This window comes from Pogoniulus pusillus, assembly GCF_015220805.1.
Source record: "Pogoniulus pusillus isolate bPogPus1 chromosome W unlocalized genomic scaffold, bPogPus1.pri SUPER_W_unloc_1, whole genome shotgun sequence".
Classification (NCBI taxonomy): domain Eukaryota; kingdom Metazoa; phylum Chordata; class Aves; order Piciformes; family Lybiidae; genus Pogoniulus; species Pogoniulus pusillus.
Window position 1 is genome coordinate 3,556,677 of NW_026974535.1, and position 21,214 is coordinate 3,577,890.

Consider the following 21,214-nt stretch of genomic DNA (forward strand, 5'->3'; position numbering starts at 1 on the left):
CAGCGGCAGCCCTGTTACCGAGTTCAAGCGGCAGGGCAAGCCGCAAGGGTGCCCTGACAGTACCGCCTCCTCTGGCCGGTGAGGCAATGCTGAGGATGGACGTTCTTGGTCAGGCAGTGGTTGCTGTGAAGGCCCCTGATCCTGTTTTTTTCCCTATTCTGCCACCTCCTCCTCGTCCGCCACCAGAACCCCCTCCGACACCCTCCTTCTCGGTTGTCTGTTGAGAAGGTGGAGGGAGAGGTGCTGGGGAAGGTTAAATAAATTTGAAATGATTCTGTTTAGATTGGGGAAGGAAGATAAGGGCACGAACTGGTGGTGTGGGGGTTCACTTCTGAGTGTGCAGCTAGAGCGGAGGAACTGCAGGACGGAACCCCCAGGGGTGGTGGATGGCCTGGTACAAGAGACAAGTGGAAGCATGGGACTCTTGTAGATACTGGAACTCATCTGTGACAGAGAGATGGAACTCATCTGTGACGAAGGGATCTTCACTTCTGCATGCGTGAGAAGCAAACTGGAGCAACAGTTTGAAGAATGGAAGTGAACTGGATTTAATTGCTCCATTTGAGTGCCCCAGGTGTGGAGACACGCTGTTTGAGAAATAGACTGAGCCAGATTGTGCTGAGGACTCTAAGAGAATCTGCAATGAGTGATTGAGACTTTGCAGTGGGCAGTTGCTTGGATGCACGTACTGCAGAGATTTGAGTGAGAATGGCCTGGGACTGTCCATTATTTGATGTTGAGTGCTGGTGAGCACAATGCAGATGGGAATAGAGTTCCTTTGTTTGTGAAAAGGATTTGTGGGAAAATTGTATGGGTGTTTTCTGCCTTTGGGTGGGGATAGAACCTGTCCAAGGGGTGGTTATTTCCTGGTGGGGGAAGTCCAGGGCATCTATGTTGGGCAATGCAGGAGGGTGGCAAGATCAAGTGTGTTCTGCAAAGAAGTTTTGATTTTGGACTGAGACGGTTTGAGTATGTACAAGTTGTTACTGAGTTTTTTTAAGATAGTGGATGTCATCTGAGAAGTCCCATTTCATGAGAAGAGTTGTGTCCAGGGTCTGAGCGACAGGTGGGTGTGCTAGTTTGAAGCCAGCTAGAATGCTTTGGTGAGAAAAACTAGCTTACAGGCTGTGTAAGGAAAACAATGGTGATGTCTACTTCCCTCACAGTCTTGCTGAGGAGTATGGGAAGAAGAAATGAAAGCATTAGATAACACTCTCGCCATTTTCTCTCACTCTCACTTGGGCTGCTGACTGAGATGCATCGCTCTAACACACCCTTCCATTTGGCCTAACCCACCTTTGCTTCTTAACCTCTTAGCCGAACCTCTATTCTTCCTTGGGACTGGGGTAAGGTTGAGAGGGGTAGGGGGAAGGTGTAGAGGTGGTTGAGAGCCCTCCTGTGGACTCAGGTTTCTGGGAGGGGAGTTGTGTTTATATATTACCTTTTACCTTGTATATTTCTGTATATAACTGTATACGCTGTAAATATCTGCTTGTATATTGTGCTAGCTGAAAATACATAACTTCATTCATATTCCCAGAGCCAACTGAGTCTAGACTGGGTGATTTCTAACGTGTGGGGGGGCGGGGAACACCCAAACCATCAGATATTTTTATTTGCCTCACCAATGTCGGGCACATTCATTCTGAGTGACTGTTAATTAACTCTGGGAATCAGAATGAAGCTAATGAAGCAGCTATTTTACTCGGTGAGGGCTACTGTGTGGCCTGTTCTCTTGTGTGCAATTTGAATCAAAGCCCAAATTGGTTATTTCTTGCTTAATATAATTTTTAAGAAGTTCAAAGCTAAACTTACAAGCATTTTCTGGAACTGGGGCGATTTCATTCTTGGGTATGCTGGATTTAATGTCACTGAAAATTTTACCAGTAACATTTACAGGGGTATGTACCAATAATTTTACAAGCAACGAAAGCACTGCCTTATCTACAGCATTGATGAGGGTTATCTTACCCAGAACTGAGATGCCAGACCCTTGTTCAGAATTTTATTCATGTCAAACCGCCGCATTTCTAGTGGGCGTGATTTTAGATCTTGTAATTTTGATTTTCATATTAATTCTCGCATTATGTGTAAAAAATGCGAATGCAATGCCTGTAAGAACCAGGAAGGTCTCTGTTTCCAAAATGAAAGATAAACAATCCAGTGGAAACCAAAAGAAAGATAACTCAGGGGCACAGCAGGGAGGTACAATTACACATCCCTCTCCAGATTCTGGCAAAGCTGCCAATGCTCCCAGTGGGAAAGATAACATGGCAGGGCCGGCAGGCGTCCCAGGAGTACAGTGAGAATGTTCCCTCTACTAATAACACTAGTAACACTGACTCAGCCAGTTCAAAACCCCAGCCAGCAGACAACCAGAACCCTGTTAGCTCTAAGGCAGATTTAAACTCACCGGCCTCAGGCCAGACTCCCAATGACTCAAACCCTCCAGTAGACACGTCAAAATCTGTCACAGTGCAAGTCTTTTTGGCACCTGCTAAAGTGAAAGCCAAGATGCCACATTTGACAAAGTGTGATTCAAAAGGGGATGTAAGAGAGGGGACCTCTGGTGAGCAAGAGGAGGAAGAGGAGACATGTAGTCTTCGGGACCTGGCGAATGTGCTCAGATCCCATTACTCTGATGAGAGGAGCACTGTGAGGTTGGCTGCCAAGAAAGAGGATGGTTCCAATGAGTTTAAGAGTGCTCTTAGGATAGTTCTTTTTCTAGGCCAGGGATATCCAGATCAAGAAGAGGAAGAGGAGAAGGATGACATCCAGGACTCCAATGATCCCCTCAGAGAGGTCAGGGAAATTAGAAAGGAATATTCAAGGGAATCAGGAGAGCCAATCCTAAGCTGGCTGGTGAGATGCCATAGCATTGGTGCAAATGCTCTGCAGGTAGGAGACAAGTCTGCCAAGCAGCTAGGGCCACTCACCAAGGAGAGTGGAGTGGATAATTACCTAGCAAATCCTCCTAGTAAGGTTAGCTTGTGGACACGCCTTCTGTTGGCTGTGGCTATGAGATATCCTTCCCGAGATGATTTGACATGGTCTGCCAAGAAGTGGAACACCATTGAACAGGGAATTAAGCTTCTGAAGGAGTTTGCTGTGAAGGAAGTGCTTTATGGAGATCATGGCACACATGAGCCTGATGACATTCCTCTTAGAACAGGTCTCATGAAGAAGCTTATTAAGCTTGCTCATTCATCCTATGCTAACATCTTGGCCAGCAAGTTTCTATCAAGAAGTGAGAATGGAAGGTCTTTTACTGTTGGTGAATTCACTGATCATCTCAAGCAGGTAGAGAACAGCTTGTCACATTCTGCCCTAGTCTCTGACATAAAAACTGTGACTACAGAGAAAAAGGGGATGAAAGACAGCATGAAAGAACTGAAGAAGGATCTTAAAACCTCAATTTCCAATCTGGTAAAGGATACCATTCCTGCATCATCTGAATGGGTGCATGTTTCTGCCATCAGGAACAGACACCCACCTCCTGCAAGGCAATTCCAGCCCAGGAGGAGACAAATTCCACCTAGACATCAGCAATCACGTGCGTCACTGTGGATAATTCTGCGTGACCAATACGGTGAGAACATGAACAAGTGGGATGGTAAACCTACTTCAGCTCTTTCAAAGAGAGTCAGGGATTTGCAGAGTGGCAGAGGCAACAATGCCAGAAAAGTAGCTGTCAGTTCTTCAGGTCCCGAGAGCAACTGCAATTATTCCAACAATTGCAATTTCTCTCACAACAACACCAATCACTGTGTAGACCCCACATGCCATGTTCAGCATTAGGGGTGCCCTGCCTCCAGCCAGGAGGAGGAAAGGGATATTGGAGAGAACCGAATCTATTGGAATGTATTCATTAGGTGGCCTGGCAGTTCAAGAGTTCGGAAATACAGGGCTTTAGTTGACACAGGTGCTCAGTGTACTTTATTTCCATCCAATTGCAAAGGGACAGAGTCCATATCTATTTTTGGAATCACTGGTGGATCTCAAGAGTTAACTAAGTTGCAGACTGAGATCAGTTTAACTGGTAAATAATGGAAGAAACATACAATTGTAACTGGTCCTGAGCGCCTTGCGTTCTGGGAATTGTCTTGTGGTGGAGGGGCAGCAGCCCCAAAACTGAGGCTTCCCTATACCTCTACATGCCTGGACATGTTTTTCTGCCAGGACCCATGGCAGTAAACAGGTTGTATAACACATGCCCAGTCTGTGTACCCCTCAAATTCTATAAAGAGGAGTGCAAAGAAGCACCATGTGTTCAGAGTGTTCAGAGCGTTCAGAGGATCAAGCTCAGCTCTCTGATCCACATAGCTGCCCTGACCTGCTTGCATGGCCTAGACACAGAGTCAGGCCCTTACTCTCTTGCAAACATTACTGTGGCTCAGACCTCTTGAATTGATCTCAAGGCACAGTTAAGCTGTCTGCGTACCCTTTGAGAAGCAGAGCACGCCTGCATTTGGTACATATATGGGGAGCTGAGAGCCCCCTGCTTAAGCCTAGAGCAGCCATACTTACTGGCTTGCTATCTTGCATTTATCTACGGAGCTTAAGTCTCCCTGCAGCTCAGCAGACCCTGCTTGCCAGCTGTCCTGTAAGCCTGGAAAGATCTAGGCCCAGCAGACCCTTCCAGACTGTCTGCTAACCTACAAACACAGCCTGCTAGCTGTACAGGCGACCATGTCAGAAGCTGCATGAACAAATCCTTCTCCTGCACCTGGAAACTCAGCCAGCTGACCATCCCTGGACACACACGGCATCCAGAAGCAGCAGCACTGAGGCAGAGACCACTTCATACCAGGAGAGAAGGTTAGAGAAATCCTGTTTACCCCAGAGACTGGGAACACTTATCATTCTCCTGCAAGCCGGGACAGATTTCAGCTTCACCAAGACCCGAATACTGGGCACACGCTGTGACACAATCCCGGGAGGGTGATTAATGATTAATACTTAAGAGCAACACATCTAAGCAATCTTTAATTCCTTTGTAATATAAGTTACCTCTGTCTGAAGAGCACACACAGTTTCAGCCCTTGCTGGGCAAACAGGATAGTTGTTAAGAGGCATTAAGCCTAAGGGAATCTTTCTCTCTGTCTATAGTTGTTGATAATTTAATATTTCCATTTAATAAACCAATCCCTGTAAATATCACAGTATCACAGTTTCATGGAGGGTAGCAAAGCTCCCTAGCAGGTCCCAATATTGTGCGTACTAGTGTCTCACATTGAAGGCCAAAACATCGTAAAACCAAAAACAATCCTTCAGTCCCATGAGAAAGTCTCTCTCTAGTTGAGATGAAAGGTAAACGTTGGCCACTGTTTTCCTAACTGTCGGCCTTGCTTCCCAGGCATGCTCGACACCTGGTGTGGGCCAAACTTGGGGTGGTCTTAGAAATTGTTTTGGTAAAAATTCTCCAATTGTATGAGTTGATTATAACTTTGTGCCAATCTGTAAGAATAACGTAAAATAGCCTGGACTGGTGGGATACACCTCTTTAGAAACATTATAAAACAGTGTGCCTGCATGGATCGGCACGCCTTTCGCCTTTTGCCTGCGTGTCTGCTCTCGCTCTCTGCTTGCTCGCCTCCCCGCCTGCCCCGGTGACCTCTCACTCCTGATCGGCCCTGCCCGCGCAGGGGCCGCAGAGGCCAGAGGCCCGCTTGGGCCCGATCCTGACAAACAAAGGGGCACCGCCCAAAGCTTCGAACTTTGCTGAAGAAACTGCTTAAACAGTGAGTAACTCAAAGAAAAGACTCTTCTACCTAAAGACTGAATAACTTCAAAGACTCAAAAGAACTCTAAAGAAATCACAGACTCTCTTTTATTTGCTGTTTTCTAAAATGTTATTCTACAACCTCAGATCAAAAGAATTCACGTGGGTAATTTAGTTCGGGAGGGGGATCTCCGTGTCTGAGCAATAAATCACTTGAACTATACGAGTGAGCCCAGGGTATTTTCCCTAATCCCCCCAAACTACCTTCCGTGACACACAGCATCACAGTATCATCAGGGTTGGAAGAGACCTCACAGATCACCAAGTCCAACCCTTTTCCACACAGCTCAAGGCTAGACCATGGCACCAAGTGCCACGTCCAATCTTGCCTTGAACAGCCCCAGGGACAGCGACTCCACCATCTCCCCGGGCAGCCCATTCCAGTAGCCAATGACTCTCTCAGTGAAGAACTTTCTCCTCACCTCGAGCCTAAATTTCCTCTGGCGCAGCCTGAGGCTGTGTCCTCTTGTTCTGGCGCTGGCCACCTGAGAGAAGAGAGCAACCTCCTCCTGGACACAACCACCCTTCAGGTAGCTGTAGACAGCAATACGGTCACCCCTGAGCCTCCTCTTCTCCAGGCTAAACAATCCCAGCTCCATCAGCCTCTCCTCGTAGGGCTTGTGCTCAAGGCCTCTCCCCAGCCTTGTCGCCCTTCTCTGGACACGCTCAAGCATCTCAGCGTCCCTCTTAAACTGGGGGGCCCAGAACTGAACACAGTACTCAAGGTGTGGTCTAACCAGTGCAGAGTACAGGGGCAGAATGACCTCCCTGCTCCTGCTGACCACACCATTCCTGATGCAGGCCAGGACGCCATTGGCTCTCTTGGCCACCTGGGCACACTGCTGGCTCATGTTCAGGTGGGTATCAATCATCACCCCCAGATCCCTCTCTGTTTGGCTGCTCTCCAGCCACTCCGACCCCAGCTTGTATTTCTGCATGGGGTTGTTGTGGCCAAAGTGCAGCACCCTGCACTTCGAGCAATTGAACGCCATCCCGTTGGACTCTGCCCATCTGTCCAGGTGGTCAAGGTCCCGCTGCAGAGCCCTTCTGCCCTCCAACTCAGTCACATCTGCCCCCTGTGGAAGAATTTCTCACCAGTCGAGGACATAAAGTCATAAACATGGGTAACTTGCGCTGAGAACGTCCTTGGTTCCCAGCGAGGCCAGGAAACCGAGATGTAAACAACTGAGCACCCCACACACAGCTGCAGTGGGCAGAGACTAGATAACCAAGGGGGCTGGAGTGGGTGGTCTGGAAGGCTGACCCTTAGAATGTTGTGATAAGTTAACCTATGCACACCTTACATGTAACTCTGGACCCTCTGACTGTAACCAGTCTTAAGCTGAGCACGCCTCTTGCTAGAACGCATATAAGTCACTGTATTATGGAAATAAAGTGGATTTGACCATCTAACCATATTGGTGAACAAAGAGTCATCTTCCCATAGCGCTCCACCGAACGTGATTCCCAACATCTGGCGCTCGAACAGAGGAGTCAGGACACAAGGCGGCCGCAGGTGAGACTGCGTTGGGGGCCGGAGGGTTGGCCCGAAGAAAGAGGGGTCTGATCAACTTGTGGGACGTTCTCCATATTGGAGAGAGTAAGCGTCATTCGGTGCCGCTGGGTCGGGTAGCGCTGCCCGGAGGTGGCAGTAGTCTGGACGTTCATTTCCGGAGTGAACAGCCCGTGTGTAAGGCAGGTAAGGCCCACAGTGGATTTGCTGGGGCACTGCGTCTGCTGGCGTATTTATCTCGTGAGAGAAGTTCGCCGGACATTGAGCTCTGAGAGCTGCTGGCCCGGGTGTATGCGCAGGGTCATGCGAGTAAAGAGCCTCCCATGATTTTAAAATCGAAACTGCAGCAGGAGGTCGGAGACGCACTGTGGGACGCGGTTCTTAGCAACGGAACAGACTCTGAGTCGACCCGCCAGCTAAGTCCCGCCCGGCGGGAGGTGCTCCGCGCGTTACTAAAGATGAAAGCCGAATGCAAGGCGGCGGCAGTGGTTTTCCTGTTACTTCTAGCCCTGCCGGCCGTTACAAACAGCTCTGACGCGTGCGCGGCACCAGGTTTCTCCTCCACCCCCGCCCCGAGTGTCCCGAAGAAAGAAAGCTCCGTGGTTCGGTTTTTCGGTCTCGGCAGAGCTGCTTCCGTTAAAGGCATGGCTGGGAAGGTTGTCAGCTCTGTGGCGGAGTAGAAAATGAGCGTGCCATACGATCCTGGCGGGCACCCATGTCGCCCGCCCCGCACCCCGCCTCCGCCCTCCTTCCCTACTGGAGCCGCGCCCAGTAACCCGATTGTAGCCACGTTGACCACAGGGGCGTCGGCAAGTGACATGTTAGAACATATCCGCGGCAGGGAGAGATACGCGGTTCGCAACAAGGTTGCCGGCGATTTGCCTTTGTAGTACCATCTGTGACTGAAGCTGAGCCTGCGAGCCGCTCTGAGTACACAACTTTGCCGCGAGGCATGCAGACCACACCAACTCTGCTGACTGTTCGTTGCAAAGCATTGCAAGCCCCCCGAAAAGAACTGGGCATGTGCAATTGTTTATCACTATGTGAATGACTTTGTTTTCTGTCCCTGCTGACGAGTCTTAGTCTCCGAGAGACATCTCATAGTGTTTCAGCTCTGTGGACTGCGCGTAGGAAGCTAAGGACTTTTTGATCGGTCTAGCCGGAGCGCTGGGAGATACGCGCTTGGGACTGAGTTGCTGCTGCCTCGTAGCGACTCACTGACACACCCATGATGGCGGCTGCCCGTAGTGACCCGCCGGCAGCCAGTTACAAACGCTTCTCAGCTTGGAAAAGTTTTCGGACCTGCCGCGCGGAGGGCGGCTGCCTGCCGCTGTGTGTACTGTGTCGAATCTGCCGCTGTAGCCCGCGCGTCCCCGCGGATGACTGCATGCGATACGGGACACCGACTTTTAGTTTTCAGCCGGTATAAGACGTTACTGAATGTACAGAGGAACGGACGGTGAAGACAGAATGGACCGACGGCAGACGCGACCGCACCGGACGGCTCGGGACCCTCCCTTTCCCGCGGCTCGGCAGAACAGTCTTCAGATCCGCCCCCTTCACTGCCGCACGCCCGCCCATCTCCAACGGACTGCGTCCCAAAGCCGAGGGGTCTCCCGCGAGTCTTCAACAGCTGGGCGACTGAGGGAGATGCTGAGGGGGTCGGTGGGGTGGGAAGGATTTGTGGGTTTCCTTGAGTCGTTTCAGAGTTTAGTCAATTTACGTTTGTATGGCTACAGGGGGATTAGCTGTTCGATAGCTTACAGCTTCACCCCTGCCTTTTTTTTTTTTTTCCTCTCTCTGTCTTGAAGAGCCTGAGAGGGAGGATGGCAGTTTGGGAATTTTCAGAGTATATTTCATGTTGTGTACTAAGGATCGATAGTGGGATGGGAGACGGATGGAAACGGCAAGTGGTGGCTGACCTGAAACAGCTGGGGGTTGGGCAAGCTGGAGGGCCGAGGACGAGAGTGGCGCTGCGGCTGCTGGCCTCCTCCCCCTCCTCCTCCCCCCCTCTAGCCACCTGTGGAGGGCCCGCGGGGCCCCGTTCCCCCCCCGCCCGTTGTTTCTTTTACTGATTTTTTTTTTTCTGCCGGAGTTATCTCCTCGTACGGATTTTTTTTTCCCTGCTAGGAGGCAGCGAAGCCTCGAAGCTGTTTAGACACTGCCAGATGTGAGGAGAGAGCTCTTCACTGGGAGACTGATTGGATACTGGAATGGGCTCCCCGGGGAGGTGGTAGAGTCGCCGTCCCTGGTGCCCTGGAGCTGTTCAAGGCAAGGTTGGACGTGGCGCTTGATGCCATGGTCTGACCTTGAGCCCCGTGGTGAAGGGTTGGACTTGATGACCTATGAGGTCGCTTCCAACCCTGATGGTACTGTGATACTGTGCTACTGCAGACAGATGTCAGAAAGTTTATGGAAATGGTAGCAAGAATGACGAGGATGACTTAGGACCATTTTTGCCCCTGTTACAGGCATGGACACGCACAGGTGTATTTTTTAGCCACCTGATGATAACGGTTTGCACTCGAAATGATAGCTAGTAGTTCCTGGCTGCGGTATTTACCATCGCCTTACTGGTTAATTCCTTCTATGGATTAGGCAGCAACGACTTTTGCACTCACTGCTCAGTGGCAAAAAGAAAAAGAGGGAGATTGCTAGGCCATAGCAGAGATGCCAGTGCCACTGACCATGGGTGGAAACTTATACAGACACGGAAGGCACCAAGCAGGACAGATTAGAACTCAGATGCATTGCCTCTCACAGCGAGGGTGTAGGCACTGAGATCCACATTGCAAGTCACTAACCAGATTCTGGACTAGGAGCAGGGAATGATAGAGCTTGTAGGCTAATGCCAGTCAGCTCCTTCCCCCAATAACAGATAAAGACAGGACTAGTATAGAAGTTTACTGGAGCAGCTGCTAATTGCAATGAAATGAGTCTTGTGACAATTCTGACTTTTCCCTTTTCTGAGAATACCATGGTATTGTTATCTTCTTGAATTTTCTTTGCTTTTCTTGAAGTTCCTATAGCTGATAGATTCTTAGAGTAAGATAAGTTAAGACTAAGAGTTTGTAGTTTTGGGAACTTAGGACATGAGGATGTTATGGGATGTTTTTCTTGGGTATATCTAGGCATTATTGAAAAGGGGAATATGGGTTAGAGAACAGTAGGATAGCAGAAGAAATCTTTTCCTTTTCGGGATTTTTCTAATCACATCATACAGACTAGGCCAGTGGATCTGCTAGCCTAGGCAATGGATATGTCTGCATTTGTTCTTGTATCTGCTTGTGTTTGACCATTTATCTTCACAGGCCTTGATGAAGACCAACCTGATTATGACCAACTTGTTTTTTCCTAAAGTGAGCAGAAGTCTTGCTCAGATGGCAGAACTGTGAAAGGACTTGAAAGAAGCACTGACATGATGATTGTATTTGTATGGATCTTTAAGGTTTGGACCATGGCTAATGAATTTGGGTATTTTTACGAGTTTTCAGTGATTGTGGTTTAATGGAATAGGTTCAGTTTAACAGCTTTGTAAAGGCCAAGGCCCACTCAAATTGGCTTAAGATGGCAATGTGACTTTTTTCTCTTGCAAGGGCCCTGCAAGAGATAAAAAACCCACTGCCCTAAATTCTAAAAGCAGATGAAGAACTGTGGGAAAAGGCCTAAGTAGAATAGACTGATAGTAACATCTAGGGCATATCTTTGTATTGTATTTAGAGGTTAGTAGTTCTTAAGCACAATAGTCAGACACAGCTCATAGCTAAGGAGTGTAATGAGAACATCAAGTGAACCCAGAACTATGGGAGTCTGAGAAGAATACTTGACAGCTGAGTGACCTACAAATCTGCAATGTCGACTGCCACACAGAGCCAGTGAAGACGTGGCACACCTGCACTCTCCTGTGACTGTGATGTTCGTCTGGATTTTGGGTTTCTGAACGAATGACTTACTGTCGCTTGCAGAAATAGCTTTTGGGATTGTTAGCTAAGCTTGGGTTGTTAGCTTGCCAGACTAATGCTACTGATGAAAGCTCTAACAGGTTTATTCCTTTGATTGTAGCACTGTTGATTTGTAGCTGCACCATTCACCCCTGTGTTAAACAGCCTGTGATAACTTCCTTAGCAATGAGGGTGGACACTGCGGTTCAAACGACAGTGACAAGGCCCATGTTAGACCCTTAGGTGCTTTTGGAGTAAACAATTGGCGTTATGGTGTTAAAGCATCAAGAAAGGGCCAAGGTCATCTGTTGTGGAACAACAGAACCGCCAAGGCACTTCCCACTGGTGTGTTCCTTATTTGTGGTGATAGAGCCTGGCAAGGCATACCAAAGAACGTTTATGGAGGTCCATGTTATCTGGGTAAACTGACAATGTTTGCCCCTCATCTTAGTCAGCTCAGGGACCTAGCCTGACACCGGTCTAAGCGATCTTTAAAATTGAGTCCTAATTGCAATGACAACATTCAATTGTTATCCACAGCTGCTCGTGTTGCCTTAGCTGTATTTCTACCAGGAGGAGCAGCTGGAAAAGCATTAGTACAGCTAGAGAGACTCGCGTGTTGGTCAGCAAAACAAGCCAACGTCACCACAAAGGTTTTAGGACAACTATTGGTTGATCAAAACAGCCTTCGCCATGCCTTGTTGCAAAATCGAGCAGCCGTTGATTTTCTTTTGCTAGCCCAAGGACACGGCTGCGAGGACTTCGAAGGGATGTGTTGTTTGAATTTATCAGATCATGGTGAGTCCATTCACAAGAGTATAACCTGGTTGAAAGGTCATATTGACAAGATCAAAAAGGAAACATCGACCTTTGATGAGTGGTTGCAGAACCTGTTTGGGACAATCCCGGGGTGGTTAAGCAGCTTATTAGGAGAAGGCTTACGGTTATTTGTCATTTTCATAATAGTTTTGTTATGCGCTTGTATTGTCTTTGCTTGCATTAAGAAGAGCTTAACTAAGGTAGTTAGCCAGGTGTGGGTTGCTCAAAAAGAAAAAGAGGGAATTGTGGAAGAATTTCTCACCAGTCGAGGACATAAAGTCATAAACATGGAAAACTTGCGCTGAGAACGTCCTTGGTTCCCAGCGAGGCCAGGAAACCGAGATGTAAACAACTGAGCACCCCACACACAGCTGCAGTGGGCAGAGACTAGATAACCAAGGGGGCTGGAGTGGGTGGTCTGGAAGGCTGACCATTAGAATGTTGTGATAAGTTAACCTATGCACACCTTACATGTAACTCTGGACCCTCTGACTGTAACCAATCTTAAGCTGAGCACGCCTCTTGCTAGAACGCATATAAGTCACTGTATCACGGAAATAAAGTGGATTTGACCATCTAACCATATTGGTGAACAAAGAGTCATCTTCCCATAGCGCTCCACCGAACGTGTTTCCCCAACGCCCCCAGCTTAGTGTCATCTGCAAACTTGCTGATGACTGACTCCATGCCCTCATCCAGATCATCTATGAAGATGTTAAAGAGGATGGGGCCCAGCACTGATCCCTGAGGGACACCACTAGTGACTGGCCGCCAGCTGGATGTGGCACCATTCACCACCACTCTCTGGGTCCGTCTCTCCAGCCAGTTCCTAACCCAGCACAGAGTGTTGCCATCCAAGCCATGGGCTGACAGCTTAGCCAGCAGTTTGCTGTGGGGGACAGTGTCAAAGGCCTTGCTGAAGTCCAGATAGACCACATCCACAGGCCTCCCCACATCCACCAAGCGGGTCACCTGATCATAGAAGGAGATCAGGTTAGAAAGGCAGGATCTGCCCTTCCTAAATCCATGTTGGCTGGAACTGAGCCCTTTGCCATCCCTCAGGTGCGCTCTTCTCACCCCCAAGATAACCTGCTCCATCAGTTTCCTTGGCACTGAGGTCAGGCTGACAGGTCTGTAGTTCCCAGGTTACACCATCCGACCCTTCTTGTGTATGGGGACCACGTTGGCCATTTTCCAGTCTCCTAGGACCTCTCCGGTGGGCCAGGACTGCTGGAAAATGATGGAGAGCGGCTTGGCCAGCTCAGCTGCCAGCTCTCTCAGCACCCTGGGATGGATCCCATCTGGTCCCATGGACTTGTGGGTGTCCAGTTGTCTCAGCAGGTCCTGAACTAATTCTTCATGAATTTCTAGAGGAACACACGGCTCCCCGACCCCAATCCCCAGTTCAAGAGGCCACTTGCCTTCTCCTCCCTCCTTACTGTTGAAAACTGAGGTGAAGAAGGCATTCAGGACCTCAGCATTTTCTTTATCATCAGTTATAGTGTTCCCCTCCTGGTCCAGTAAGGAGTGGAGGCTCTTCTTGCCCTTCCTTTTAGCATTGAGAAATTTATAAAAGTGCTTTTTATTATCTTTCATGGAAGTGGCCAGCCTATGTTCTAGCTGGGCCTTAGCCTCTCTAATTTTTCTCCTGCATAATCTGGCTATTTCCTTAAACACATCAGGAGAAGCCTTCCCCTCCTTCCAGAGGTGATACACCCTCTTTTTCTCCTCCAATTCCTTCAGGAGCTGTTTACTCATCCAGGCTGGTCGCCTTCCCCGATGGCTTGTCTTTTGGCATATGGGAACTGCCAGCTCCTGTGCCTTCAAGACCTCCTGTTTAAAGTAGGTCCAACCATCCTGGTCCCCTTTGTTCTCAAGGACTGCTGCCCAGGGGACTTTGGAAATAAGTTTCTTAAGCAAATTGAAGTTTGCCCTCCGAAAGTCCAAGGTGTGGGTTTTGTTGTAGTGCCTCCCTACCTCCCTGCATATTGAAAATTCCACTATCTCGTGGTCACTACACGCCAGGCAGCCTCCCACTGTCACATCTCCTACCAGCCCTTCTCTGTTGGAGACCAGCAGGTCAAGCTGAGCTTGACCCCTAGTAGGCTCGCTTAACAGCTGGGTCATGAAGCTGTCCTCCATGCACTCTAGAAATCTCCTGGACTGCCTCCTCTCTGCTGAATTAAGTTCCCAGCAGATATCTGGCAGGTGGTCTATAACAGACTCCAACCAGGATGTCAGATTTATTAGTCCTTCCTTTGATTTTAACTCACAAGCTCTCAACCCCTTCGTCCCTCACCTCAAGCTCAGTGGCATGGAGTGACTCTCTAATATACAGGGTCACCCCTCCTCCTCTTCTCTCTAGCCTATCTCTCCTGAAGAGGTTATATCCCCCCAGTATAGCAGCCCAGTCATGCCTGTCATCCCACCAAGTTTCTGAAATGGCAACTATATCATAGTCACCCTGGTGGACCAGGACTTCTGTGGCCGTTTGAGCTAATCCTCTAGCTCAGACATAGGGGAAAGATGAACATTCCAGGGATAGGCCACATAAATGGCAACAATAGATAAATTAATATAATTTCATTGGAGCATCAAGAGCTTAATGTCTAGAAGCACAGTTTGTTCTCCCCCTTCTCCCGCTGGCTTCTGCTGCTGCAGCTTCGCCTGTCTTCCCCGGCTGCTGTTTTGGCTACTGCTGCTTCTGCTGCTTTGCCGCCGCTTGACCCCTTCTCCATCTCCCTTAAGGTTATTGTATAGGTTTTTTTTTTTCCTTCCTTCCTTCCTTCCTTCCTTCCTTCCTTCCTTCCTTCCTTCCTTCCTTCCTTCCTTCCTTCCTTCCTTCTCTAGTTATTATTTCTCTTTACATTGTTATACTTATATGATAAGAAAATACAATTTCATCTTTCCCTGACTTTCAAAAAGTAGGGGGGTTTGTGTTGTGAATTTTCTTCCCGGGGGAGGGATCAGCCCAAACCCGGGACAACTTCCAATTCCTCCTGCTTGTTACCCAAGCTGCGTGCATTGGAGTAGATGCACTTCAGCTGGGCTCTTGGTTCCTCAATTGTCCCTAGTTTCCTTCCCACTCTCTCCTTCTCAGAGAGAGTAATTGCCTCACCCACCCCCTTCAGACCTAGTTTAAAGCCCGCCTAATGAGCCCTGCCAACTCCAGTGCCAGGACTCCCCTGCCCCTCCTAGACAATTGCACCCCATCACAATCAAGCAGGTCCGGCACAGTAAAAGTTCCCCCGTGGTCAAAGAACCCAAAATGCCGCCGCTCGCACCATCCCTTCAGCCATTTGTTGATATCGTAGGTTCTGCTGTTCCTCTCTGTGAACTCCCTTGCCACAGAGGGAACTGAGCAGAACACCACCTGTGCTCCCGCCCCATCTATCAATTTCCCCAGGGCTTTAAATTCCTTTTTAATTGCCCAACTCTTTTCATAACTGTCTTGGGTTCAAATGCAGGTTCCCAGAGACTCTTATAAATTTGGTAGACCCAATGACAATTTATAGAATTTATAGAGTGCCCTCCCCTCTCCCCCCTCCTTTCCCCAAAAGACAGGGAGAGAGATAAAGGTAGGGACACCCAAATAAATCAATCTCACTCGATTTGGAAGTTAGAAAGGAAAAGTTTAACAATAACTTAGAAAAAGGGATTGGAGGTAGGGGAGTTTACAAAGGATAAGGAAGGGAAAACAGCAAAATACAAACAGGGATGGATACAACCCGAGTAGTGTGATGGTGTCTCTGCCTCGTGGCTGCCACGTGTTGTGCTGGTATGCAGTATCAGCGTGTGTGTGATCATGAACGCAGGAAGAGAGAAAGAGCAAGAGAGTGAGGAGCAGGAAGTGCTCCTCTTTTATACCGCAGGAAGTGGGGGGAGTGGGCTAACCATCACCTGGAGTGTGGCCCACCCCTGAGGAGGGGCCAAGACCCCTAGGGTCAGGTTCAGGGTCACTCCCCCAGGAGTGTTAACCCTATACATTCCACCCCTTGGTTAGACCACTTCCACCTTCCTAAGAACAGTCTTCTTCTCCAAAGATGGGAAAAAGGTGTCCATGGGTTAAGAGTTCTTGAAGCCCTTCTTGGTCCCCGGCTGTATCTCAAGGCGATGTGCTCCTCTGGTCCGGTGCAGGTTGCTGAGATGTGAGCAGGGCAGGAACGGAAGAAAAGTCAGTGAATCAGGAACAGTTCTTGTTGGAACTCAGGAAAGTCTTTTCCCTCTGTGAAGAAAAAAAACATCAGGAACAGTCTCTCTTGGTGTCTGGCATCAGGGGAACAGGTGTGGATGAGATGGCTGTAGACATCCTCTGGAGGGAAATCAGGAACAGTCTCTCACTGCAGGGCATCAGTGACGAATCAGATGCAGGGTTCTGGTTGGACGCCGTGGTGTGACGTGATGTTGTATGACTCTGGATAGCTGCTGCTGTCATGTAGGTTCTGTTGGACGCCGTGTAGTGGTGAGAGTATAACTACAAAAACAACTTGTAACCCCTTATGAACTATGATACAAGTATTGCACAACTATGGTACAACTATTATACAACTATAATACAAGATAACCTGAAATATCTGGAACACATGGAATCAACTCTGAGATTTCAAAACCTTTTCAGCTAAAGAGAGATTTCTCTGAGGGACACACTCGATAACACCAGTTTCCATCATCACCCAGTAGGTATGACCAGGACCCTCTGCAGATACCACCCCTTTGATGGGTTTTCCCCCACCAGAGGCAGGAGCAACCCACACAGTCTTTCCCAGTAGATTCCTTTCACAGACTACAGGAACTCCATCTCCCTCACCTATGGGCAGTAGGGCAGACTGAGCAGGACCAGCTCTGTTAACTGATCCCCTGCTGTTCACCAGCCAAGTGGCTTCTGCAAGGTGCTTCTCCCAGTTTCTGAGAGTTCCACCTCCCATAGCCTTCAGGGTGGTTTTCAGCAGGCCATTGTGTCGCTCAATCTTTCCTGCAGCCTGTGGATAGTATGGGATGTGGTAAACCCATTCTATCCCATGCTCTTTTGCCCAGTTGCTTACAAGGTGGTTCTTGAAATGGGTCCCATTGTCTGACTCAATTCTCTCTGGGGTTCCGTGTCTCCACAGGATGTGGCTCTGCAGACCCAGAATGGTGTTACGGGCAGTAGCATGAGGTACTGGGTAGGTTTCCAGCCACCCCGTGCTTCCCTCCACCATGGTTAACACATACTGCTTGCCACTACGAGACCGAGGCAGAGTGATGTAATCAATCTGCCAGGCTTCCCCATACCTGTACTTTGACCACCGCCCCCCGTACCACAAAGGCTTCATGCGCTTAGCTTGCTTTATGGTGGCACAGATGTCACATTCATGGATAACCTGAGCTATGGCCTCCATGGATATGTCCACGGATCTGTCTCGGGCCCATTGGTATGTGGCATCTCTTCCTTGGTGACCAGAAGAGTCATGTGCCCACCGAGCTAAGAACAGTTCACCTTTGTGCTTCCAGTCCAGGTCAATCTGGCAGATGTGGGCAGCCTGGTCAGCTTGGTGGTTATGCTGCTGTTCTTCAGTGGCTCTGCTCTTTGGGATGTGAGCACTGATGTGTCGGATTTTAACTGGTAGTTTGTCCAGGCGTGCAGAAATGTCTTGCCAGAGATCAGCAGCCCAAATAGGCTTCCCTTTTCTCTGCCAATCATTTCTCTTCCACTCCTTCAGCCACCCCCATAAGGCATTTGCTACCATCCATGAGTCGGTGTAGATGTATAGCATTGGCCACTGCTCTCGTTCGGCAATGTCCAGGGCCAGCTGGATGGCTTTCACCTCAGCATACTGGCTGGATTCGCCTTCTCCATCTCTTGCCTCTGCAACCCTGTGTGTGGGGTTCCAGACGGCAGCCTTCCATCTCCGCTTGCTGCCTACCAGGCGGCAGGATCCATCTGTGAAGAGAGCATATGCCTTTTCCTCCTCAGGGAGGTCACTGTATGGGGGGGCTTCCTCGGCACAGGTCACTGCCTTCTCTCCTGCTGGTTTTCCAAAGTCAGTGCCCTCTGGCCAGTTGGTGATGACCTCCACAATGCCTGGACGCTCGAGAGTCCCCATCCTAGCCCTCTGAGTTATCAGAGCCATCCACTTACTCCAAGTGGCATCTGTGGCATGGTGCGGAGTTGAACCCTTCCCTTTAAACATCCAAGTCAGGACTGGAAGCCTTGGAGCTAAAAGGAGTGGTGACTCCGTCCCAATCACCTCAGAGGCAGCTCTGACTCCCTCATAGGCAGCTAGGATTTCTTTCTCTGTGGGGGTATACTTGGTCTCTGAGCCTTTGTATGCCTTGCTCCAGAACCCGAGTGGGCGGCCTCTTGTCTCATCAGGAGCTTTCTGCCATAGGCTCCAACTAGGACCATTCTCACCGGCTGCTGTATAGAGAATGTTCTTAATCTCTGGGCCGGTTCGAACTGGTCCCAAGGCCATGGCATGGACCACCTCTCGTTTGATCTGGTCAAATGCCACCTGCTGCTCAGGTCCCCACCCAAAGTTATTCCTCTTTCTTGTAACGTCAAAGAGGGGTTTCACAATTTGACTGTACCCGGGAATGTGCATCTTCCAAAAGCCCACAAACCCCAGGAAGGATTGTGTCTCCTTCCGGTTAGTGGGTTCCACCATAGTGGCCACTTTATTCACCACATCCATAGGGATGTGGCGTCGGCCATCCTGCCATCGAACTCCCAGGAACTGGATCTCTCTGGCAGGCCCTTTCACTTTGCTTCTCTTAATGGCAAAACCAGCATCCAACAGGATATTAATGATCTTCTCACCCTTCTGGAAGACCTCCTCTGCTGTCTCACCCCATACAATGATGTCATCGATGTACTGCAGATGTTCCGGAGCTCCACCCTTCTCCAGTGCAGTCTGGATGATGCTATGGCAGATTGTAGGGCTGTGCTTCCACCCTTGAGGCAGTCTGTTCCAGTGGTACTGGACTCCTCTCCAGGTGAAGGCAAACTGTGGCCTACATTCTTCTGCAATGGGGATGGAGAAGAAAGCATTAGCAATGTCGATTGTGGCATACCATTTGGCCTCCTTTGTTTCCAGTTCATACTGCAGCTCCAACATGTCAGGCACGGCTGCGCTGATTGGAGGAGTCACTTCATTCAGGCCTCGGAAATCCACCGTGAGTCTCCACTCCCCCGTCTCCTTTCGCACTAGCCATATCGGGCTGTTGAAGGGTGAGTGGCTCTTGCTGATGACAAGCTGCTGCTCCAGGCGGCGAATCAGCTGCTGTATGGGTAGCAGGGAGTCTCTGTTGGTGCGGTATTCCCTGCGATGAACTACACGAGAAGCAATAGGTAACTTGACATCTTCCACCTTGTGGGTACCAACCACGGAAGGGTCATCTGACAAGCCAGGCATGATAGACAGCTGCTCTTTGTCTGCAGTCTCTACAGCTGCTATGCCAAAAGCCCACTTGTTCCCCTTTGGATCTTTAAAGTACCCTTCCCGGAGAAAGTCGATCCCCAGGATGCAAGGTGCATCAGGGCCAGTTACTATGGAGTGCTTCTCCCACACATTCCCGGTGAGGCTTATCTCAGCCTGCAGCACAGTCAACTCCCGAGACCCCCCTGTGACTCCTGCAATTGTAACAGTTTCTGTCCCCCTGTGGCTGGAGGGGATCAGAGTGCATTGGGCACCGGTGTCTAGCAACGCTCTGTACTTCTCGGCTTCAGAAGTGCCAGGCCATTTCACAAACACGTCCCAATATACTCTGTTATCCCTGGCCTCCGCCTGGCTGGAGACAGGGCACCTCTAATTCTGAGCAGTGTGACGGCATGAGGCACATGGACCTGAGTTACTGGCTTCACCACCCCTTGAGCGAGAGGGCTGCCTGCGGGACACTGGGGCAACCCCTCTTCTGGAGGAGTTCTTCCCTGTGTTTGTCCCCTGCAGTTCCCTTACCCTGGCCGATAGAGCTGAGGTGGGCTGGCCATGCCATCTATCCATGTTTTCCCCATGGTCACACAGTGTTCTCCAGAGTGACCCCCTGTGTGTACCCTGTCTGCTCTGGGCTGGTCTCCTGCGGGGAGGAGGAGGAGCACGGCGGTGTGTGTTCCTTACAGCTGAGACTTGCACCCATTCTGAAGGTGAAGAGCAGTCATCCTCTGCCTTCTGCATTTCAGAGAAAGAGGCTTTTAGCTCGTTCATTTCTTGGGTGAGGGTCTCTACGGTGGCAATTAAGGTTTTCCTCGACAAACTGTCTTCAAACTGTCTTAGGTCATTCACAAACTCCCTGATTGTGGGAAGGTTGTTGGGGTCTCTGCCCAGCAGCAGTGCTCCCAATGTGGGGGCATATGTGGAAGGGGCACACTGAGTCAGTTTCTTTAAGAGGGCTGGCTTCATGCGGACATCATCAGGGTCCGAGGGCATCTGGTCGGCTCCATAAATTATCTCTTGAACCGCCATTTGCCTCAGGTATGAGATCCCCTGTTCCATATCTGTCCATTTAAGGGGATGGAAAATCATGTCATCCTTAGTCGGGTACCTGTACCTCACAGCTATCAGAAGCCTGGCCCAAAGTGAGTGGGTACCATCGAGCCTTCCCAGCTCCTTATCCACACCTCCATCCCTCGACAAGGATCCCAGCTGCTTTGCCTCCCTCTGATCTAGGTCCACGGTTTCTGCTCCTGCATCCCAGCATTTCAAAAGCCAGGCTAAAAGGGACTGTCCGTTTGCCCTTGCATACTCCTGCCTTGTGTGCCTGATTTCCTTTCTGGGCGTGGAGCTGATAAGGATCACTCCATTATCAGGTCCATTTCCAGCTGGTTGCTGTTGCTGGGGGGTGCTGGTTCCCGAAGAGGTCCCTTGCCCTGGATCGGTATCTGCGGGAGGGTTTGCGTTTGATCTTGCTGGCCGCGTGGTAATTGGCGCCAGGTGAAGGGGGCTGGGCTGAGGGGGCAGGGTCCGGGGGGCTGCCCTGGGCGGGACCGGAGGCGGAGTTCGGGGCGGAGCCGCGCTAGGGGCGGTGCCTGCGCTCGGGGCTGCCTGACCCGTCGGACCGCTCTGCCCTGTCGCCCATCCCCCGCAGCTGCAGCTCGGGCAGTGAGGGCCACCCCTCCCCCTAAGCATCCTAATGGCGGCACCCACTCGATATTTCCACGTGTCTAAGTTCACAGCTACCTTGTTA